The sequence below is a fragment of the Phyllostomus discolor genome, chromosome 8 (genome assembly GCF_004126475.2).
Source record: "Phyllostomus discolor isolate MPI-MPIP mPhyDis1 chromosome 8, mPhyDis1.pri.v3, whole genome shotgun sequence".
Lineage (NCBI taxonomy): Eukaryota > Metazoa > Chordata > Mammalia > Chiroptera > Phyllostomidae > Phyllostomus > Phyllostomus discolor.
Window position 1 is genome coordinate 102,926,935 of NC_040910.2, and position 25,086 is coordinate 102,952,020.

General features: G+C 40.4%; 1 protein-coding gene across 1 annotated transcript in view; it reads left to right on the plus strand.

Moving 5' to 3' along the window:
- SKAP1 (src kinase associated phosphoprotein 1) overlaps positions 1-25,086 on the plus strand; it is a 263,510-nt gene that overhangs the window by 71,113 nt on the left and 167,311 nt on the right. The gene's annotated exons all lie outside the window — the stretch shown is intronic.

The following is a 25,086-nucleotide window of genomic DNA, read 5'->3' on the forward strand; positions in this document are numbered from 1 at the left end:
GTAATGACTAGTTTGCGAAGGACAACTATTTGTTGCATTTCGTTGCTGGTCCTCCTGGGTAATTCAATACCTCTTCTGAAGTTAATGTATTTAGGATAACACTAATTCCGTATTAGAGCAGGAAGACATCATTACCGACCTTTTTTATAAGAACTGCGACTCAAAAAGGCATTTTAAGATTGCAGGATCCCATTTACCATTCTTACAGATTTTTTAGCTTCACTGAGTTGCATGAGAATTAGAGCTTTCATTCAATGATTATTGGACTATTGGTTTATTGTGGATTATTTGGAAATGTTAAGATCGTCGTATTATAATAGGGCCATCTTCACCCACGTTCCTCACGTACCTGTGGCCATACTGGTGGTGTTTGAGGGGCGGCCACAGGAACACAATGCAAACCTTTCTGGAACATCAGTTTTCCTTGAAGATTTGGGGATGGGAGGATTAAAACAATTCAGCTGTCATAAATATTTTTTATATTAAACACTGGTATGTCATAGGATGGGATGCCGCATATACAATAATGTTTAAGATACATGAATATGAAAATTTTGGCTTGGTGACTGCCAGGTCTGGGCTCAGACTCCACTGTCTCAAGGGTGGAGGTTCACGGCGCCTCTCCTGGCATCTGGCCCCTGGGACAGAAGGTTTGGTCGTCGCTGATGCACACGTTATCTTATCCGAGTCTCTCTCGTGCCTTCCCAGTGGGGGGGGAGGTAGAGATGCTGCTAAACTGAGTGTTACATTGGAAGCTTATTATTCATTTAGGAGTTGGGAGTAAAGTTGGTAAATTATTTTTACTTCTCTTTATTAGTCTGTAATCTTTCCATTTATTTTTCTTCCAAATCTCCCTATGACTTTGGCATTTTCCAAGAGTTCTTAATCTTGATAGTCCCTCCTCTTTTTATTTATCCATGAATTCTTACTTCATTTAGCTCTTTCCGTGATTCGTTTTTCTCCCTTTCGTTGAATTGATAACCTGCACATAGGAACTATGGGTTCAGTCGCACAGAAACATTTTATTTTGCTTAAGCTTTGTACACTGGCACAATTAGTAATACACAGGTTTTAGAAATTAGGCCTTGTAATGCGAGATCTGTGTATTGGTTCAGGTATTACACTAAAAACATTGTTTGGATTGGGAGCTTAATCATTACCTTGGTAGCTGATTAATAATTGTAGAAAATTAACAGTGCAAAACATTAAGAAACAATCTTTCATTTGTTTTGATTAATCTAATGCTTGACAGAATTGGAACAATGGTACCTCATTAATCCATAAGTCACTTATTTGGTATTTCCAACTTTCCCAAGCACAGCTGAAAACAATAAAGTAAGCCAGAAACACCCCCAAGTAGAAATAGATGTTTCTGTGTCCTGTGCTAACACTTACTTACCTTATTCTTGGGAGAGCCCCCGAGGCCTTCACTGGGGATTCCTCATCTCAGGAATTTCTAACCATTCCAGTGCTCTGACTTCTTAGCCCACAGTAGAGTGAAGCATCTGATGAAAAAGGGGTGCTATAAAGGCATCCATTGAGGTATAATCAAATAACATTGAGGTAAAGGATAGGAAAGCCGTTAAAAATTTATGTAGAAAATAACATTATTAATTAAAACAAAATTTATATACAAATTCAAAGAAACAGTTCAAACTGTCTCCTAAGAGCTCAGTACCCTAATGAAGTAAAACATTTTTTTAAACAAAGACCATTTTTTTAAAGATTTTTATTTATTTATTTTTAGAGAGGGAAGGGAGGGAGAGAAAGAGAGAGAGAGAACATCAATGTGCGGCTGCTGGGGGCCGTGGCCTGCAACCCAGGCATGTACCCTGACTGGGAATCGAACCTGCAACACTTTGGTTCCCAGCCCGCCCTCAATCCACTGAGCTACACCAGCCAGGGCAAAGTAAAACTTTTTAGCCAGCATTTATTGAGCATTTGCTACATGCCTTGTTATCTGTATTCTAAGCGCTTGGTGTATCTCGTCATTTAATCCTCAGAAAAGCCCTAAGAGGTGGATATTAGAATCATCTTTATTTTACAGGTAAGGAAACGGGTACCAAGGGAAGTTAACTTATCTGAGATCACACAGCTAGTTAGTAGCAGTGCCAGGGCTTGTGCTTACACAGTCTGGTTCCAGAGCCTGTGCTCTTATTCACTCTACTGTCCTTCCCATTATCCCTACCTCAGTTATCCGACAAGATGGATTTGTGTTCCAGACGTTTTGGTTAAGACGGTACAGATACACGTGGCATGTTTAAAAATATTTGCACTAAAAATAGCTGAAATTTTTAAAAATTCAGTGTTGACATTTTCCCCTTATCTGAAAAACTCCAAAGTGGAGAACTTTGTTCTATAACAGTTTCCCATAACAGAGGTTTTCACTATATTAGTAATATTAAGCCCTTACTTAATAACGTTGTTAGTTCTGTGCGTAAAAATGAGAATTCCCAGAGAGACGCAGTCAACGACAGAGGCAAGAGCAGATTGGTTTATGGGTTTAAAACGCGATCACAGGATGGTGCGGCGACGTAAACCCGAGTGTCTGCAGAGCACCGCCCAGCGCGGCCTGAGCACTGGTGCACAGCAGCGCCACCGTGTTTGGCTTCCTACCCTGACAGATAAAGATTCATTTCCCGTGAGATTAAAGAAAAGCTTAGAAAGGTGTTAAAAAATCTGCTTAACTAGACTTGACCATTCTAGAGAACAGGAGCACTCGGTACTCATTTATATTTTTCAGACACTGTTGGTTACAAGGTAAGTGTATTACAAGGTATAGCAAGGCACGGTGCTGTAGACTGTGAGTGAGACATGCAGTGAGGAGTCGGACAGTCCCTCCCCTCATGGAGCTTACCCTCCTCTGGGAAAACACGCTGTTAATAAACAGGCGAACATAAAAACTCAGTGTCCTCAGTTCCTGGTGAGATAGTTAAGGCCATCCCTTAGGCTTAAGGCCATTCTTTACTTTCTTTGAGTGCCATTATTTTAGGCTTTGGAAATTTATCTTTATTAGAAAATGAAAGGTCACTGTTAAAATATTTCAGCTTTGTTGCCTTCCACCCCCAGCTAGAGCAGTGTCCTGAAGGTACAATTATAAAAGGACACACGATCGGACCCATCCACCCATAACTGAAGTGATGAGAAGCAAGAACCATGGTGCGTGTCGTGTTTGGGGCGTGTTTTGTGACAATTACGAAGAGGTCTAGAAGAATATAAAACCCTGGCCAGGTGCACGGCAGAAAAGAAAGACAAAAGTAAACCGAGGTTATAGGATAAACCATGCATAAAAGTGAAAGTACGATGCTACCTAGTCACAATTCTTTCTCCCTGTCCTTTGTGAATGCCCTCAGTCAGAGAAGGCCAGAGACATGACCACGAATGAGCACAAGCCCCACCACTGGGAATGAACACCTGCTAACAAGTAATAGCATTTAGATTTCTATACCTAGGGGGGCACACTTTCTACCATATTGAAGGAAAAAATTTAGTATGAGATGCTGAATATAATAATTTTACAAGAGTCAGTCAGCTACAAAGCCCAAGATCCGATTGCTTCCATGGTCCAATATACAATGGAATTCAGTGTATCTGTAAACTTATTTTATTAGTATAATGAATAACCTCTATATACATTCCTTTTTTTAAAAGATGCGATGGGGAAAGTGATCATTCTATAAATAGGGTATAGCTACTCCTCCTGGAAGAAAAAGAGAAAAAATAATTTATAAGAGATGAAACTTAAAATCTATAATAATGTATTATATTTATGTCCTCTGCATGATTACATTCTAACTAAGGAAAATGGAATGAATGGATATTGGGCAGATATATTTGGGAAGACGTGGGAAAGAATGTTTTTAGAGCTTGTTTGTACATTGGGAAGCGGAAGGTTTAGAGAAGGTCTTGTTCTCCAGCAAAATGAAAAGTAGACTCAGAAAAGTAAAGTCCGGCCACCATCCCCGGGGAAGAGCGACAATGAATGACTGACGATCCGGTGTGCTACTGGGCTTAAAAGAAACGGCAAACCCGTTAGAGTACCAATAGTGGCCATTTCTGACTCTACGCCTTTTCTGAAAGGTACATTAAAAAGCATATAGAAAAATTTGAAAATAAATAGAATACGTTTTTTTACAGCTTTATTTGTAACCCCCTCCCCACTTTTTTCTTTTTTTTCTTTTTACATTTCTCTGCTTTCATTTGGTTCTGAAACAGATGTCGGTTTGGGCTTTAATATTATGATAATAATAGCATAGCTTTTGTTGATCATTATATGCTTTATTTCTATAATAATAGGAAGAGGATATTATTTTGATATCTTTTTAATGGGGAGAATCTATTTTAAACAAGACTATTTTAGTACTGTGAAATAAAAGTTAAGGTTTAAGTTATTGATTAGGTTTTGTGGCTGGAATTCATGTCTGTCTTAGGTTTCATTGTACCAAAGTTAGAATTTTGGACTCTGGGAGCTGGAAGGAATGATAGTCATCTAATACAGGAACCTTTTATTGAGCACTTACTATGCTGTACAAAGTGCTTTCTATTTAGAAGCATTTTTCTATGTGTGTGTGTTTTTCTGGTTTTGGTTTTTTTTTTTTTTTAGTTTCTAGGGATTTTTAAACTTGCTTTTTTATTTTGAGTTCTAATTGTATTACATTGTAGTCTAAGGACATAGCCTATATTATTTCAATTCTTTGGACTTTACGAGACTTCTTTGTGGCCTGCCCGTGATCAGTTGATGCTGATGGGCTATGTGTGTTCCCAAAGTGTCTATGCACGCCATTGTTTTTAGGCGTATGAATAGTGTCCTTCAGGTCTCCTGTATCCTAGCTTTTCTTTTATCTGCTGAAAGAGTTATATTAAGATCTCCAGTTACAGTAGTAGACGTATCCATTTTTCCATATTTTGTTTTACATTTTCAAGGTCATGTTATTAGATACTCAGAAAGAGCTCCAATTGTTTTCAAAAGGTTTCCTCTTACTGAGCTGCAATCCTATACCTACCGTTTCCACTTATTGCGCTAAGTGCTGCCATCGAGGTCCGCTCGTAGCACCCCCGGTAGACTTTATACTGGGTGAGAACGAAAGATGTTTGTTCCCAAGTCCGTGTGGACGCCTGTTGCTGTGAGTTTTGTAGAAGGTCTGATTTTAGCGTATAAATTATATTGTTTCACAGAATAAGGAAGTGGCATTTCTTACAGTGCTTACTGAGGTATGTGAATTAATGGGCAGTGATTGGCCGTAAGTAACCTCCCTGATCAGGTAAATCTCAGGCCAGACCCCACTGACAACTTGGGCGGATCACGTGCGTGTTCTAGGGCTGCTGCTTTATTTGGAAAGTTTAACGTGTCTCTGGCGGGCTCAGTCGTCGCTGCCCTAGTCGGTGGAAAGAGGAAACAGCCTAGAAGCAGCAAGCCGTCTGCTTCCTTCTCACTGATGGACTCAAGCCCAGTATTTCTTCGTGTGCATTTTTTTAAACGACATAAACTATGTGTGCATATCCAGAGTGTTTCGTTTCTCTTTGTTCTACGATAGGAAGATAATGCAAGTGACTCACGATAGTCTCTCTCCACGTATAAACATGGAAATAAACATATGAGCACACACATGCATACATTCAATAAGCATTTATCTCATTTCCTTTTTATTCTTTAGTCAGTCGCCTTTATCTTTGTTGTTCACAGGTATATTTTCTTTAATAAAAGCACACGACTCCTGTCAACCCTAATGGAAGTTGTGTGTGTGTGTGTGTGTGGTGTGTGTTGGGGTGCATGTGGTGCAGAATCACAAAACTTGTTTCCAAGTCTGTGGTTTGGGGGCCAAAGAATGAATTCCGCTGTAAAGCACATACTTTTACGAGCACGGTGGATTTGAACAACTTTCTGTTGGCTTCAGGTGAGCCCATCAGATTTTAGATCACCGTGAGCAATTGAGGACCCGAGGCGGAGTTAGCTGTGATAAGGGTAAGTGAGCTGTCCACTCAGGGTTGCAGTGGCCTCCTTCATGAAGACGGATGTCTTATTAGAGCGAAGACATCATGTCGTTTATATAGTCTGGTATAAATCACAGATGAAGATGACAAACTGGGTTTCAAAGTTAACAGTAATTTATATAACTTAAACAAATGATTACCAAGGATTATACATGTTTTATGAAGAGTAAAAAAACAATAACAATTATCTGTCTGTGAACTACCCATTTTTCATTCTTCAGCCCAGCATGTTGGGCTGCTGGTTCCTGTTCAAACTCTAACCTTCTATCTGGTGCCCAGTAAAGCACTCTCACACGTGTTGATGGCTGGATATCGTCCATAAGGCTTCTTTCACTGGGGCAATTCTTGGCAAATTTAACCCAAGTTTATACATAGAATCGTGGCATTTTAGAGCTCGAAGAGACTTGGTAATCGCCTAATCTGATCTGTTTTACCAAAGAGGAAATTACATTTTAGAAGCTAAGTGCCTCGTTCCTTTGACTAACAAGACACAGCTAGTGCAGAGACCAAGACCACCTCCCTAGGAGGGGCCTCCCCCAGCCCACCCCATGTACCTGCCCTGCCCTCACTGCATGATCTCAGCATGCTTTTCCGTGCAGACCCAAACAGCTTTGCAGGAGGCCTGATTGGGGCTCTTACCTATGTCTTGAAAGTTGTAGTCAGTTTTCAAACATGTGTCACTCTGGCCTATGTGTGTTCTTATCCTCTTCCCAGAATAATTGGGAGCAGTACATCTTACTAAAAATTTCAAAGGGATCCATAAATGCTAACAATTATAATTATGAACAACATAAAATAAGTCCCTGAATCAATTTGACATTGAACTAATTAGTTATCTTTTCTTAGCCTTTTTGTATGCTATAGATTTTAATATACTGCCAGGGAAGTGTTAGCTACCGACTGCCTATATTGAATGCTCTTCATCGAGCACGGGTTTACAGGCTGTTTCAAGGACACAGGAGAAATAAGGTGTGATTTCTTTCCTTAGTGAGTAAAATAATCTGGTGAGTAACTAGTCTCAGTGTGAAGATTAGACAACTAACTCCATAACAAAGTACATGGTACATAATCCAGTGCTGCCTATTAGGGACAGAATTTTCAGAAAAAACAATAGGTTGGACTTCTAGTGGTTTGGAAGAAAGTCAAGATAATATTTGGCCTGCGCCATGGCCCAAGTGTTTTTAGAAGTCTTTTCCAGACTGAGAGTAAAAGCAAAAAGTCCATTCTTTCTCTGAAAGGTCAGCCATTTATTGAGTTCCCACTACAATTAGCAGTAAAATAACAGTGGCTGCTTTAAAGTACAAATAGTTGGTTTTTAAGTGAGTGACTTGGCAGATGAGATTAAGCTGCTTCATACTGCTGAAGTATCCTCTCCATTTCTTTCCAAAGTCTACAAGCTTAATGGCAATGCGAGAGAGCTAGGCTAGTGCGTGATGATTGGGGGTGTCCGGGTGGCCCCAACAGTGGTGGTGAAATGATCTGCAGTGTTTTGGATGCTAATGTAATATATTTATCTGATTGACATATAATAATTCAGATTCGGGTTTACATATCTTTGTTTATTAGAAAGTCTTATGTACTGTGCTTAATTACCTCGTTCTTCGAACCTATAAAGGCATTGTAATTAAACGTAGCACCTGCATGATAGATGAACCCTGAATTAACTGAGGGCTGGCCTCCTTACCTGGGGATCACGCGGAAAGTTCTAGAATCGTGGACTTCTAGTTGTGCTGTTGACCACCAGACCGCCTTTCCTCATCTTCCAAAGCTGTCAACCATTTTTACCTCAAAGTTTAATATTTACTTAAATATGAGAGAATTTTGTTTAAGAATTTTCAGGCCAAATATAGATACAGATACTTAATTTATATGTAAATAAAAATTTATACTTAATATGCTCTTGTACTATTCATGCTTGGGTGACCTTATTTTCTACTAGCCATAAATTCTTTTTGACCTATCATAGAACTCTGACTTTTCAAATAGAGGGTAAATATTAATAATTTATTTTAAACACTGCTGAAGCACCTGATAATCTACAATATCATGGTCCACTAGGGAAACACTGTCGAATTCACAAACGGTATCAGCCTGATGTCCAGCCTGCCTTTCTGACTTTGAATGATAGCCTTTTCCATGCCGGGCCCCAAGGAGCTGGAGCCCAGATACAGAGTCCAGGGGGAAAGGAAGATTAGACAGAGCGGTTTCCCTGGCTTGTAAAATTAGGGTTTGCAGGGGCATTGTTCCCTCATGGGAAGTTTTCACTTGTAGGAGCCTAACCCAATGTACAGACCCATTTCTGTAAACTATTAGGATACATAGCTTATGTGGTTTAGCGTATTTTATTGGAGTGCCCTGAAAGATACACTTCGTTGTTGTCATGGTTAATTTTCTAATTATGTCATTTCATAATACCACCCCACAAAACAACGTCAACAACACACAGGGTTAACTGGGCTCGTGAGCCCTCCTCTCTCCATAAATGGTCATTAACATCCGTGGAAGACGTGTATGAATGCCCAAGAACATACTCGGGCCTAGAGATTGTCACAGCTTAGGGGAAAAAAATCACTTGAGTTATCTAATCTAGCCCTTCTAATGAATTCCCATCCTTCTTACTAATATCTCATTTAATTAATTATCACATACAGCGACTGTGCTCTGCGGCCTTCCTCTGCAGGGCACCCTCCCCGCCCAGCCATTACTCCTCATTTATCCTTCATGGCCAACCTAAACTTTCCCTTCCTTAGTTTCAGGCCATTGCTCTTTCCTGTACCATCTTCTGAGACAGAATAATTCCCTTCATTCATTTATAGTGTTACCTTTAGAAGATATTTAAGGACTGTGAACATTTGTCCCCAGAGTCTTTACTTTTCCAAACTACATAAATTTTAGTTCTCTTAATCCTACCTCATTCTGCCCCTGTCACACTGTCCAATCCTTGGGTATTTTATAACACCCCTTGATATTTTCCATTCCAAGGCACTGCCTTCTGGGGAGGGAAGTGCGGACGCATAAAATCTCGTATAAACCACTAGAAGAGGCCTAAGTGTTTATTTGATGCTGGTGTTGGTGCTCATCTGGTGCGCATGCCAGTGTAGTGCTTGCTTTGGCATATGTCGGGATATATGTGTATTTTAAAGCCTTAATGTATTATGGCCTGTTGTAATTGAATGTCTATAAAGTAGCAGTTAAGAGGGTTTTATAGACCTTAAAAGAGATCAGAATTCTCTAGCCCCCTCTTGTGGCAAAGAAAATACTACTCTAGGGTTTTTCTGGATTTTGTTTAGTTGAAGAGGAAAGTTAAAATAGACCAGTTCTCTACATGTGAGCGTGGGAAATGAATCTAAGAATTTAAAAATTACATGTATATATTCAAAGTATACACTCCCTCAGCTATGAGAAGTTCCTGTTCTTTTGTATTATTAATGCTCTAAAACCAAGAAGATACTACTTTCTTACAGCCATCATTTAAGTATGTTCTTATCACAGAAATCAGGAGGAGGACAAATAAAATAAAACCATAATCTCGAGGGTTTTATACTCCTAAAAAAGATAAATAAGGGATGCTTGAATATGAATTTTAAGCAAAATTTACACTTTTTTCTTTGCACTATAAATGAATATGCGAGCATCTCTAATGGATTTAAACAGATATTCCACGTCTCCTGTAACATAGCAACTTTACCAGTTTTATAATTTATTGTAGTATTCCTCCTGTGGTGGACACAGTTCAGATATCCACAGCGGTCTAGCGAGTAGCAGGCAGCTGAAGGGAAGACGGAAGCGGCACGCACGTGAGTTCACGTGTACTGCCTCTGGAAAAATGTCTACAGGTAGCCCAAAATTATGTTTGCTTTTCTGGGAGACCACTGGAAGTAACACTTCTGCGTTAGTTGACCTATAGAAAAGAATCAATGAACAGTTGCTATTATGCCTTACATGACAATCCAAGAAGAGATAAAAATTAGATACTGTCCTTAACTATGTTTTAAAGTTACTAAAAAAAAAAAATAATGGTTAAGGTAGATTGCCTTTATGCTCAAGTCATAGTCTAGTGAAAATAAAGCGTCCTATTTAGCAATTTCGAGAACTCTGAAAATAAACTTGAGATTGTGGCTTTTAATTTTTTATTTTAATTTTTATTTTTTACAGCTTACACTTAATATTATTTTGCCTTTGTTTCAGTTGTACAGCACAGTGGTTAGACCATCATATACTTGACAAAAGTGTCCTCCCCACCCATATTTCCAGCACCTACCTGGCATCATGCATAGTTATTACATTTTCTAAAAGGGGATATAAAAGTTACACTGATTGAGGAATGGCGAGAGAAGAATGTCGTAGACATAGCCAGACAAAGTGAAAAGGGGTTGGGCACAGGTGAAACGAGGGAGAATATTGTATTGATTTAAATATTAACTAGAAAACTGGTAGTTCTGACTGATTCTCTTTTCCTCTCCCATTTGGGGAGATCATTGCTATTTTTTAATAGGAAAGTTAATTTACTTTATGTGTTTTCCCCTTAAAGTGTGTGGATAAAATTGTAATCTCAGCTATTTGTTAGTTTTTAGTATTGATATTCCCCTGAACATATGAAGACAAAAACTAACAATTCAAAGGTGAAACCTCCTCATCACAAGTATTTATGGATCTTTATCAAAAATAGCCTAATTTTTACACTTAAAAAAGCAATACTTTGACGTGTTTTTGAGATTTATTTGCCATCAATTTAACTGGCCTCACACACCCCAGTCTCCTTACCTGTGTCAGGGTTCTCAGAGAAATTCTGGGTCTGATTTTTTTTTTCATGTAAATGCTGTACCTTTCATGAGAGAATAAATTGTGGACTTTTGTAAAAACTTTGGAATGTTCTTATAAAGAGCAGAAAATGGCCCTCAGTTCTTATGCCTGTGCTATTTACTGCCATGTATATATTTCAGTCGGTTTGGTAAGCAAAAAATCGCAAGTGCTCTTGGATACACGTTCTTTGACTATTGATTTTAAATTAGGTGCATGTATTTGCACGGAGCTCTCTGGAATACACATTCTTACTTAGAGATATGTCTGTATGTGGCTACTGGGGAAAAGATTCGTTTCAGAGCAATTATTTATTAACCCACATTTATTCATTGGTTTAAGAGTTTGTATTTTTTATTTGAGCATTAAAACTAGATAAATTATAATAACCAATTTCTTGGGTGGTTACAGTTCATAGCTGTATATAGAAATTGTTTGCAAAGCTTGACTTCTGTAGCTACAAGGAGGTGTCCAAGGGTCCAGGTTTTGACAGAGTATAGGGTGAAAGAAGTATTCCTAGGAAACTGCATCTGAGTTCTTGTTAAGTGTCTTATCATAAATACCACTTTCTTTATCAGATCTCTGAGGCTTCAAGGAAGGCAGATTACTTCTTTCTCCCTTGCTCTCGCACTCTGCATCAGCAAATGCTTTCAGCTGTGGAGGGAGCAGGCATCTTTCCGAGTGTTCCCAGGGAGCACCGGGGCGGGTCAGGGAGCGCTTCCTGTGGAATCTGGCATCTTTGCTTCTTCAAAAATGACACATTCATTTAAGTTTGTTAGTGTTCTTTTTAAGTGTTTCCCCCTTAACTTGGAATTCATTAAAATGTCCTTTTCATTTAAGATGGGACACATTAAAAAGGAAAAACTTTTTACTTACTTTGTTGACTCGTTCAAAGGCTGCTGTTCAAAAAAGCGGCTACTTACTGCTTTTTCCTTTGTTCCGTGGACAAATGATCAAGTTGTAATATAATTTGGCTCTCAATATATTAACTTTTTAAAAAGATATGTTTTATTTAGTGTTAAGAGACGATACATATAACTTGCCTTGCCCGGAAAGACGTTTTTCAGCTGTATAAGAGGTCCCAGCTTTATGTAACCGAGAGAGGAAAGTACATGAGTAAATGACTTTGTATATTTGGTACAAAAAAATTTAAAACCAAAGTTAGAAACATTGATGTTAATTCCAGTTCAGTAGGAAAGCTGGGTCACTCCACTGAACAGGTCTAGCAAAAATAAATGAGAACTAACTTGTGAAGGTACGTTAATTTATAAACCTTTAGGTTGTGTGCTTTTTATGTGTGATGATAGCCTTCCTTCAGCATTTTTGTTGTTTCTTATGTTCTGGAATTGCGCAAGTGAGATCTGATAAGTTCTGGAAGCTGAGGTGGTAGTCAGGGCCCCTTGCACAGTTCTCCCGTGGCTGTTACAGGGGGACACACTGTGTACAGCAGCTGTGACTGTCATACCGTGACCCACTGCGCAGAACTGGCCGTGACCCTGGTCCAGCACTGCAGAGGCCAGACCCAGGGAAAAGTTTCGCAACCCTGAGTTCACTTTTTCTACACAGAGTAGGCAAAAATTGAGTTCTGTCAGATTTAGTTATAATGTTCTTTAAACTCTTCCCCAAGTTATCACTCAAAATAATTCGTACACACTCTGTTTTTCAGCCCAAGTGATGTAGGAGCATGCTGGGTACGCTACTCAATACATAGCAGAGATGTAAAATTAAGAAAAGATTTCTGTGAAATTTTTTGCCCACTCTGCTAAATGAATTATTGAAATCCCAATAAAGAAAAATTTTAAAAACCTGAAAAGCAGCCTAGGTTTTATTTTTCCCTCAATCCTTTCAGCTCTCATAAATGTCTCCATGAAAGCTATAGCCGCGGGCTTAGAAAAGAATATCCTGGGATATTTACTCGATCAGGAAGATTTCTAAAGCGCGGCGTCTCGCTGTGAGGTATTGACTGGAGTGGGCTGGCAGGTTTACTGGGCTGGCAGACACAGCAGGTTTGCAGGGAATCCATGCGGTAAAACACCCCTGAGAAGTTTTTGATTAAGAAACTTTTACGATCCTTTTAAAATGAAATATGCTGGTCGTTTTTTAAATGATAAAAGCAGATATTTTATGTCGTTGTCTGAGTCAGATTCTGGAAATATATTTTAATGAGTTTGTTATGGAAAAGTTCCTGGATTTCTAAGATGATAACTTAAATGATGGGTCCATGGTCCAGTATATTCAGAGAACATGTAAAGAGAAATGATAGAAATAAGCCTATTCAGCAAAAGTAAGAGAAAAGGTTTAGATCAGAAACCAGGAAACCTGCATTCAGAGAAGAGTTAACATGGTTATTCTTTAATAAATGTTATCAATATTTAATGCTGTCACACTATAACAAACACCTGAATAGTATAACTAAAGAAAAAAATTTTAAAAATAACAAATGTAGTTTAAAATATGTGTCATTTTTTTTAAAAAAGAAACTAAATAGATTACATTTCTACGTAGAGTTAGTAAAAGAAATGATTAATTTAAAACAATGTGAAGGGACTCTAAGTGCTAAACAGTTGTATTGGGAAGATGAATTTAGAAATAATATTTTATATAGAAGTTCACACGTAAAGTTTGTAATTTATTGAGAATTAAACTTTGAAGACAGTGCCTGCCCTTCAAAAAAGCCACATGCTCAATGCATATGTTATCCCCTTTTTCAGATATTTCATTAACAGGTCCTTCTTGAAGTTTACATAAAAGTTAGCATTTTATCCCAGTAGGCTTTTTGAAGGTGTTATGTGATTGAATATTTTAAAACTTTTTTTAATTCAATGAAGTAAGAGCAAAGGTAGAAAAGAGATCTATGTCTCCAATCGATTTCCGGTTGCTGTTGAAGAGGATCTATGTGTCTATACACCCTCCCGAATTAAACTTAATTTTTAAAAACATCGTCAACACCGCAGTGACAAAAACTGCTCCTCAACTCACTGGGACCCTGTGCTCCACTCCACCATTCCAGGAGAAGCAGCTAAAACAATCGGCATCATTCTTCACCTAGATAATGCTTTCTCTGCAACTAATAGCTCCTTGTTCATCAAGGAAACGGATGTGCACCGAGGTGACATGCTCTTCACCCACTGCTCTTTGTTCCGGACTCCCTCAGACTGATTGTATCAGCCCCAGCACTGACAAATGTCCCCCCAAACTTTAACACTATGTTAAATTGAGTTATGAGGTTTTAAGGTTACACTCCTCTGGCTAAAGGTTGATTGTCTCTGAAAGATAAAGGAATCGTGCTCCGAGATAGCAGAATCCTCACTATGGGATAATCCCGGTTATTGAACTCATAGCTCTCTTTATTTGGTTACTTGGTGTCTCTCCTCTCTCCTCTCTCTCTCTCTCTCCTCTCTCTCTCTCCTGCTCTCTCTCCCCCCTGGGGAATGTGCGGAATGTCTGGATGCTACATTGGTGACTCACCAGTTTCCACTTCTCCCCTCAAGGGTATTTTAGAGAGACCCGCACTCGCTCTAGCAGATGCGAACCAGACAACTCAAGCGAAAAGAGCAGTTCCTTGAAGTGTGTTGTCACTTAGGGTGTACTAACTACTAGAGGCAAGTGAGTCTCGGTTCTTGTTTGCCCTTCTGGCTACGTGCATGCGTAAGAGGGTCTGAGGATGCAAACACACTTCCCTTCACCTTCTCCCAGCTGTCCAATGTCTCATGCATGCATTCTGTCTCTGCTTGGAAATGGAAAAAAAATGTTTTTGGATTGTGCTCTCAAGGCAGAAATTTCAGACTTGCTGTACAGGCAAAATTTGAAGCTGCAGCCTTGGTTGGTGACAGTGATGGTGACAGTTCTGGATGCCAATCTCTGCAGCTCCAATCCAGCACACCACTCTGCAGATGCTTTTAAAACAGTAAAAACTACCGAGTAATGGTAAATTAAAGCCTGTCTGATGAATCGTGAACACTCGATTTTCCCCCTACATCATATAAATTTCAGCGAACTATTATGAATGGAATTGATAATACCATAGAGAAAAACTTGAGTTTAGCCGCATTCTAGGAATACCAGAGGAAGCCCTATTTGGGGGGAAGTGTTTAAACAATGCATAACAGCATCCTCCAGAAGATTTACTAGCCTGTCCTTCATTACCAAGAGCAACAATTACTTAGCATCTAGCTATGCTGAATACATGGCACTCTATAAGGTTAATTAATAGTACCTGTTCTCTATAATAAATTTATGGGATGCCTACCATATGCCAGGCGTGGTGTTTTACATACATTACCCATAATTATCATTACCACTGGTGCAGTTTTTATTAACACAAAAACAACAAAAAAAACAAAAGCAATTATTATTCCCATATCACGGAGGAAGAAACTGAGCATTGGAGAGGTGAGCATTTGCTCAAGGTCCTCAGCTAATAAAGAGGCAAAGGAGGTTTTAAGTTTCTGCACATTAAAAGCCCACAATCTTTCCAAAATGCCACACTGCCTCACAGAAAAGGAAGCAACATTGCCACTGCCCCCCCCCAGATATTCGTGTGCACTGCCAAAGGAGAAACCGGAGCCTCTGTTGATACCTGGGAAAGCTGTCGTGCGTTAATAATGACTACCGTTAATCGGGCACCTACCTGCTGGCCACCGCTGTGCCTGGCACGCCCACCATTCCACGTGCTCACCTCTCTAAGTCCAATATTCAAAAGCTTAAGGGCATCTAATTTCAAAGCTTTGTCTCTTCTACCACCACACTCCGTTGTCTTCCAAGATGGTAGGGACGAAGACGAGGGAAGGGCCCTGCCACAGTGCCGTCCGTAGAACCTTCAGCTGTGATGAAAATGTTCTGTAATAATTACGCTGCCCGGCAGAACAGCCTCCACCATTTGGAGCTACCGAGCACTTGAAACTGTGGCTGGCAAGACTGGTAAACTACGTTTTTAATGAAATGTTTTCATTTAAATAATATTTACATAGCCCATGTAGCTAATGGTTACCATGTTAAAGAGGGCAGCTCTAGAAAGATGGCAGCTTCTCAACTAGAGAGTCAAGACAACCTAGAAAGAGCGTTTCAAAAACTTCCTGAAAGAGGATGGGATGGAGGTCAGGGGGACAAGGGAGGGAAGAAAGGAGGGCTGGGGCACGGGCCGGCTGAGGACAAGGTCAGCAGTGCCAGGCAGGTGAGCAGGCAGAGGGCCCTCACGCAAATTTATGTGGACGAGCGGGGAGAAAACAGGATGTGGTGTGGGTGGAGGGAAGTGTTTTGAAGAAGAGCATTAGAATCCATCGTTAATGGATTTGCACGGATTGAAAGGTAAATACAAATCAGCATTTTTTTCCCAGTATTCACCTGCTGTAAATCATTTCTCGACATTTTGATGAGTGGCTTTAGTGTGAGCTGTTTAAACCGTGCTGGGATGTGTGTGTATGGAGAAGCTTACAAGGCTCCCGCCCGCCAAGCCCCAGAGCCCCTGAGTCATAAGCTTGCAAGTTCCGGTGGGCTTGGGAGGCTGTCACTTACTCCTTACCCGTGTTCTCGCAGTCAACAGATCCTCTCCTTGTTTCGAGTCGGTGCCGTAGCTACCCTTTCTCAAGAAATTAATTCTACGAAACATTAAAACATTTTTCAGTATAAAAGTATTGAAGCCTTTACTAATATGTAAAGCACTGTCACTAATTTGTACACTTTCACAGAACTTTACAGTTTCAAAATCTTGTTTGGACGCATCCCCGCGTTCGGCCCTCGTGGCAATCTTGTGAAGCGCGTGGTGGGCGTTCCTTGTCTGATCGGTGGTCACGCATCTCACATGCAGCAGAGCTGGGCCCCGGGTAGGAGCTGGGCCATCGCAGGGCCTGCGCCCGATCTCTGACAGCATGCTCCCCACAGTCGTTTTTCAGCCTTCCACACCCTGCAGTAGTAAGGATCGATGTCCCAGTGAGCTGTGCAGTTTCGTGTGTGGGTCCCCTTTTTCAAATTAGAAACTGAGGCACAGAAAGCATCCAACGTGAGTCACCGAGCCTTTGCGTCCAACTGCTGATTTGCAGGGAAAACAAGACAGAGAGGCAGTGCAGCTGCCCTGCGAGTGTGCGATTACCAAACTGTGGACAGTGGGAAACTGCCAGCTGGGCCCCAGGTTTTTCAACAGATACATTATAAGGAAAAGTAAAGGACGAAGGCAACATGCAGATTAAAGGAGATTTACAAGACATAAAAATGTTTACATGGGCAAAATTTTTAAAAAGAAAATAAAAATGTGCAGGTGTATTAGACTCGAAATCTGAAAACCATGATTTCTTTTCTGGTCTATCACTTAGTTTCTTGACTTACCCTGAAAGTATTCCATTAGCTTAATACTTAGCAGTCTCTTTGGAAGACACGTATTTAAATAGTTTTGAAAATAAATAAGCCGTAGTTGCTCTTTCGTGTGTTGACCCTAATGGCCCATTCTGAATGGCCATAAACCCTTTGCCCATTCAGTTTTCTTATCACACATCTTGTGGGCATCACTTAAAATGATTCTTCGGAAAGAAAACATTTTGGGTTAAAGAGCATTATAGCAAGTTCCCACTATTCTGTAAGTGTTGGTAATGCTTGAGTTTATGGCCATCCGTACAAGGATAAATCTAGAAAAACACAGTGAGGAGAAATTATTGAATACGGTATTAATGTGCTGCTCTGAATTCTGATCTACAATCAATATGAGAATGAAAACAAACATTAAAAAAAGAAAATTTTAAACATCAAATGAATGTGCGTGCACTGTGAACTAGACCGTCCAAGTGTTTGAATTTGGTCTAAATAAACCATTTAAAACAAAATCAGTCCTTCACTTACAGGGTGCTGAGTTTGCAGGAAAAAAAATTTCAGTGAGAGATAACAACCTTATAGATGCTATTTCCAGTCAATTCCAAAGCTCCAGGGGCTTGAAGAGCCTGGACCATCTGACCCGTCGGGTTTCCCATAGCCTATGGTAGTTCCTTTCGTTCTTATCCTGTTTTCCTAGTTTTGAAACACATGAACTTATCCAAGGTTCAAGAATAATATGGGACAGGAAGATTTTGACAGGCATCCCAATTAGCCTGGCTCATGCTAAAATAAACAAATGTATTTCCCTCCATTACGGGGAGAGTTCTAGCAAGAGCAAGATGTATGTTCCAAGACAGCCATCTTTGGGGTTGTTTATAATGAAGGTGGAATTATTGATGCTTACATCCTTGGAAGGATTATAAAGTGTTATAACATTAGTAGAAGGTAACTTTTTAAGTTTCCCCCATCCTGCTTGGTTGGAACTTGTAGGTGTTTGCGTAAAAGGGCGTGTTTGTGTATTTTTGACCGTGCAAAATGTGTTCGTGTGCACCAACGAGCAATTTCCCTTTTAAAATGAAAGCTATTTAGAATATTAGGACTTTTTTTGCTTGTAAGTATTTGGTAGAGCTTTTCTGTCAAGGATTTTGAAATAAAAGGTCTAAGTTTGGAAATACAAGTCTTGTTTTCCCTTCCATAAAGATTACTCATGAACACTTCCCACTAGATTGAACTATTAAAACCCTGGATGTGCTTCTGTTTTTTGTTTAGTAACACCTATGGGTTCTTGTGCAGCACATTGCATCAGGAATTGAAATCTGCAATCCAGCCGGTAGCATTTTCTGCAGGAAAACTTGGGAGGTTCCGACAGCAGTTGTCCATGGACCCAGCAAGGATTGGTTGGTGCCTCGAGCGCATCAGACGCAGACAGGCCCTGGGACTCGAACCATGAATAGTGTGAGCCTTGTGTCCAAGAAGCGTGTAGGCTACTTGGAAAGACAACATTTAAATGAGCAATATGGCTATTATATAGTAAGCACTAAAAAGAAGGAACGTAAATTATGTTATCAGAGCACACCTGGACAGGAAACTGGAGATCAAGGCCTCTCAGAGGAAGTGATGTTTTAATTAGGTCTTTTTTTTTTATTGTTGTTAAAGTACGGTTGTCTCCATTTTCTTCCCACCACTCCCCCCACCCCACCCGTCCCCTCCTCCCACCCCGGATCAGCAGGAATGTATCTGGCTGCCCAGTGCTGGGCAGCAATGAGTGACAACACTCAGCGCTGGGCGGAGAGTGCGGAGCGGCCACAACTGCAGGTGGCCACATTGCTAGGTACAACTTGGCCAGAGAGACTGGAAAGAAACGTACCCAAAACCTTAATTAGAAATGCCCTTTGACTTAGCAATTCAACTTTAAGTACTTAAAGTACTTAATGTACTTTAAGAAAATAAATTTACATAATGTTTAAGGATGTCTATTGCAGGCTGGTTTATAAAAGCACAAAATAGGAAATAAGCTAGATATCTAAGCTGCTACCATACGGTGGATATATGCAACCATTAAAAGTGATGTTTGTAGACTATTTCATGATTATGGAAAGATGTTCATACTTTAATACATGAAAATATAAGCAAATACAGTAAACTCCGATTTTTGAAATATATGTGTACATAAAAGAAAGACTATAATGTTCTTCTCCAAAATATTTTGACATGCTTTTTTCCCTCAGTTTTATGTAGCAAACTTGTATTGTCTTTATAATAAAAATAAGCAATGAATTATTTTTCAAAAAATCTTGAAAATGTGCAGAGCCGTAGGCCCCGAAGTTTCACTGCTAGGAATCTATCCTAAGGAAATAAGCCGACATAGCTCCTAGAACCTTACGTCGTTGGAAACAATCTACCTGTCTAATTACGTGGAATTGGTTTAATAAATTATGGCATACCATACATGAACTGCAGTGCAGCCATTAAAACTCACGTTGTCAGTGACGACGTCATCGTTGTCCTAAGAAAACATTCGTGATGTATCAAAGGGAAGAAGGCAGGATATGAAGCAGCAGGGAAAGGGCATATACCAAAATGATAATAGTGGGGTTTTCTGAGTTACGGGGTTAAGGATTTTTTTTTGCCTTTTGTGTTTCTCTGTATTTCCTGTTTGCTGGTTTAAGCATGTTACTTTTTAAAATGAAAAGTCGTTTTTTCCATGGCTGTGCTCTTAGTTGTGATATCAAATAAGGGTCAACTAACAGCTGTGGATAGATACATAAGAGTCCGCAGGGACATGAGTACGCACAAGGAGCAAAGGACGCACCCAGCGTGTGTTTGTAAAGGGCTGGATGCCCCGTGAAATAGGCAAGCCCACCTGGGAACACTCCTCCTCCATCCTGTCCCGGGGAAGGGTTAGTGCCACAAACACCCCAACACCCACGGCCCACTTGGAATCCTCGCCCCCTCAGCATCGCCCGTCTCAGCCCTGTGTCCAGCCTGGGCCTTCACCTGTGTCTCCTTCTCCATCATAATCTTTTGTGAAGGGAGTGCTAATGCCTAGAGCAACTTTGTGTAGTTCTTCCATTTCCGGCCTCCAGCCGCTGGCGTGGTGCTTTTCAGACAGGAGTGCTCAATGAATGCGTGTTCGAAGTTTGAAAATAACGGTCACGATGCTTTCCATCCTCATGCCTCCAACTTCGTGTCCTGTTTGCCCAGAGCAGCCAGTCAGACAAATGTCTTCAAGGATCACTTTCTAGTGATCTAAGTGAGAAACTTCTCTTTGGATGTAATTATGGAGTGGCCATAACCCATTAAGTTTAATTTGGATTCTGTAAATAACATTTCTGATATATTTTCCTCGTACTAAACAAAACATTAGCTACCACTTAGCTACACTGGGAGCTCATCTGCCATTTCTCTACCCAGTGATTGGTGCAGTCGTGTGAGGCTTTCCTGCAAATTGTCACATTAACTTGACTTTTTTTTCTTTAGTTTTGTTTTACTGGTATCTAAAACCACAGCGATTTTACTATCTTCCCTCTCCTAAGTTGTTACAGGCTCTACTAGCTGTGTGTCAGCATCCCTTCCACTTTATTTCTTATTACAGACCCCTGATTTTGTTCAGAGTGGCCGGGCCCAGCTGAAAACACTTGCCTCCTTAGACAAACTGCGTAAGGCGGCCTGACACACAGTTCTGGGCCTCACGGTGTAAGATGACGTCACCAGAGAAAGTGTCCCTTTCGAAACAAAAGACCTGAGAAATCCCCTTCCCCCTTGTGTTCACCTTTCTTTCCCTTCTTCCTGCCTGGAAGACTTGTTGCGGGGTAGAGCAGCCCTTTCCTCAAGACTTATCGTGACGTACTCCGGCTAGTCACAGTAAGTAGCAAAGCTAAAGAATATAAATATCCAGGCCACTCTTTCTGTTATATCTCCAGTGTAGTTATTAGTGGAATCGCTTTATTATAACTGTACTAATTCACCTCCCCCTCTGTGAACCACCTTTCAAGTGAAAGGAGCCTAAATAAATGTGCATCATTCAGCAAACGTATGAGTGCCTTCCTGTGCAAACTCTATGCCCAGAAGTAGAGGAGAGAATAAGACCATCCCTGCCCTCGAGAGGCTTACAAGTAGACTTATGTGCAAATGTAATGAAGGTAGAATGTGGTAATTGCGTAATGTGCCAAGAAAGCAAAGGAGTATGTAAGATTCATCCTGAGTAGGAAATTCTACTACAACTTCAAGAAAGCAGTGGGCCTTGAAGCACAGTCAACAGTTAAAAATGAAGAAAAGGTCATTCCAGGCAGACGATGAAATGTGAGTGAGGATATGGAAGGAGACGGTCTTGGGTCGAGTTCAGTGCTGGGTCCGTGCAGCACACGCGGCTCGGTAGGAACAGCAGGGCAAAGCGGACAAGAGTTTGGGTGTGGACAATGAAGACTGCTTCACCTTGTTTAGTAGAGGTAGGCAGCTGTGAAAAACATGTTTAGTCATGAACCAGCATGGTCAGATCTGTGTTTGGGAGGCAGGGAACATTAGAGGCAAGGTATGGAGGCCCTTCCATGGTGCTGGTGAGCAGTGGCGAGGGTATTTCTTTAAAAACAATGGAACGGAAGGATGAACCGGACGCCGAAGGTCGTTGTGGAATATTGTTCCTTGAAATCTTTTAAATTTGGGTTACAAACCATCTCTCTTGAATGAGTTACACATTTTATTTAAGAATGTAAGGAATGGGCCCAAATGATTTCTTAAAGGGCCACTCCCTGCCTTGGGGTAAAGGGAAAACGTGTTTAAACTGGGAGCTCCTTCTACAAGCTGGTTGGATTGTTGGTTAGCTACATCCCCTGCTTTTTTCCTCTCCATTCGGTTTAGACTGCTAACGATTTTAGTGACCGCTGTGACATTCTCTCAAAAATGCTGGAGAAATTCTAAGATGTCACGTGCCAAGGTTTCCACTGTCCGGATGTCTGCTGTTGGCTCGGGCGGCCTAAGCTTACACACACAGATTTCCACGAGAAACAGAAAGCATTAGATGTGTATTGAGTTCAATAATCACTGCCTTCTACTCCTCCCTGGCCAGCGTGATAACAGTGAATGAGTTTTTAAGTATCTGTGAATTATATTTATTGCTTTTCCCCCCAACTTTATTGAAGAATAATTGACAAATATAATTGCGTATAGTTTAAAGTGTACACTATGACGATTTCATATACATATACATTGTGGAACATTTACTAAGATCAAGATAATTAACACATTCATCATCTCACTTAACTCTCGCTCGCTCTCGTGTGTGTGTGTGTGCGGTAAGCATGTCTAAGATGCACTCTCAGCAACTTTCAAGTATACAATATCATGGTTTATTATTGCTCTTTAACTCTCATTATTATTGGTAAGAAGAAATGCTTTTTCTTTTGATGAAGTTTGCATTACTTTTGTTTCTAACTGTTTCTTTGGCCTTAATAAACTTTAGAAGCTTACTTTCTTCTTTATACTCAGTAATTATTAATATTTTCAGGGATTACAAAGTCCAGTCCTAGTAATTTATTTTTATTTAACCTGTATAAATGCGCTAGGGACTGTGAGTTTCTCTCATGTTCTAGGTTTTTAGAGCAACCTTATTTCCAGAGTAGCAAAAGAAAATTGTGCTTTTGAAGGACCTCCTTGTCCAGAAATATCAGTTTAAGTTTAAAGGAATATTATTGATTTATTTGCTCTGAGAATTGATTTAGACTTTCTAAGGTATACAGAGAGCCTATAAGATCATTTAATTCATACTTAAGGCAGAGTTTTTCCTTATGACATGTTCGTGAATTATTACTTGGTTATTTGTGGTTCTTGAGAGACTAGTTCCTGTTATAACTGACATCATGGATAGGAAACTCATTCTTTCCTTTTGGCTTGATCTTTGGTTCCTGGGTTATCTCTTATCAAACCTCCAATAATTCTGCTCCTCGGTTTTTTCTCCTGTTGGTTAGTAGAAGCCTTGGATTATTGGTCTGTTTGGTAGACGTTTTTTATATAAGGGACATTTTAGACACTTAGTCATAAGCTTTGTCATCAAGACTTCAAATTTTTACTAAAAGAAGAGCCATTTAAAAAACAACATTCGGAATTTGGATATAACTGTCCTGATTAAGTTGTGGAGTGTCACTATGACCACCATGACCTGCTGACGTTTCTGCGTCCAGAATACACTGGTGGAGAAAGATTGGCCTTCTCCGAGTTTGTCATTATTTGTCCAGTTGGGGAAAGTGTCACCTATTCTCTCATAGTAGCTTAGATGTCATTCTAGCCCTTAAATTGTCTGCTCCAAGGCTGTGGAAAGGGTGTGGCGAGTGAAGATCTTTCCACAGCGGATTCCTCTGCAGCTGAGAGGGCCTTGGGGTTTATGGCTAAAGCGCTTCCATAACAGGACATCTGAACCCACAGGGGCCTGGAACGCCTGAGACACAGCTCCAGTGTCACAGTCCCAATCGCCTGCCTGCCTTTTGCCATTCCAGTCTATTTCTTCTCTTTTTTTCGCTCCGTCAGCGAACCATCAACAACAAAGCCCAACAACACATTCGTCCAAGAGAACTTCTATCAAAAGTTTATATACATTTTAATTTTTAATGTATTCTCTTTTTTATTGTTGTTCAAGTACAGTTGTCTCTATTTTCTATCCGCCCCCCCCCCCGCCTCCTCCCACCCCAGCCTTCCACCTCCACCCTCGATCTTACCCCCTTTTGGCTTTGTCCATGTGTCCCTTATTCATGTTCTTTGCCGACCCTTCCCCCCCTTTCCCCCCATTATCCCTCCCACCTCCCCTCCAGTTACTGTCAGTTTGTTCTTAATTTCATGTCTCTGGTTCTATTTTGCTTGCTTGTTTGTTTTGTTGATTAGGTCCACTTACAGGTGAGATCATATGGTATTTGTCGTTCACCGCCTGGCTTGCTTCACTTAGCGTAATGCTCTCCAGATCTATCCATGTCTTGCAAAGGGTAAGAGCTCCTTCTTTCTTTCCGCTGCATAGTATTCCATATACATTTTAAAGAAAAGTCTTACCTGAGGATATGTTTATTGCCTTTAGAGAGAGGAAAGGAGAGACATAGAGACAGAGAGCGAAAATCATTAGTTGGTTGCCTCCCACATGCGCCCCCACTGGGGATCTAACCTGCACCCTAGGTATGTGCCCTGACCAGGAACCGAACCCACAACCTTTTGGTGTATGGGCTGTTGCTTCAACTAACTGAACCACATCAGCCAGGGCTTATTCTTACCACTCTGTTATTTATGGTCTCCTGCAAACATTGAAAGTTTGTATCTCCTTTTTGTTTCCACTTCAAGATGAGCATTTATATTACATTGCTAATACTCAGATCTTCGAAAATTGAAGCTAATAATGGAAAACTTTCATTTTTAAGAAAGCAAAGATCTTTAAACCATCCATTACTAGTGCCAACACAACCATTTGTACATTACCTACATAATTCCAGACCCCTGAGAGCCTAATACCGATAGTGGCGGCAGCAAGTGATGGGAGTAGTTTAGTGTGTCAGGAAAGCCAGGCGAATGAAGATGGCAGCCTTGATATAATTTTAAGTGGAACCTCGAAAGCAGGCCACCCAGCATGCAATCAAAGTGAGCCAGCCTCCTGCTTGGGGTGGAAGATAATTGCCATCTGAGGTCAAAAAGAAATGATGATCTTGATATAGAATTGCACCATTAGGTGTATTATTAGATTTGGGCTGGCGGGAGTAGAGCTCTCCTCTGAAGCATCTGTCCACTGTCAGGGCAGCACTGCAAAAGGGATGGACCAGTGGTCTGTTTCAACGTGGCATTCCTACGTAGCATATGGAAACACCGATGCCCTCGCAGGCCATTATGAATTAGGGTGCTGTATATGAAATCTAAAAGCCATTGTTTTTGCTAATGTGTCACATTACAAGCTCATTTGCTCCTCTCTGTTGCCATAATACCTTTACAGTACTACGCTTTTTAAACCTTTCTTTTTTACTGATACTTGTA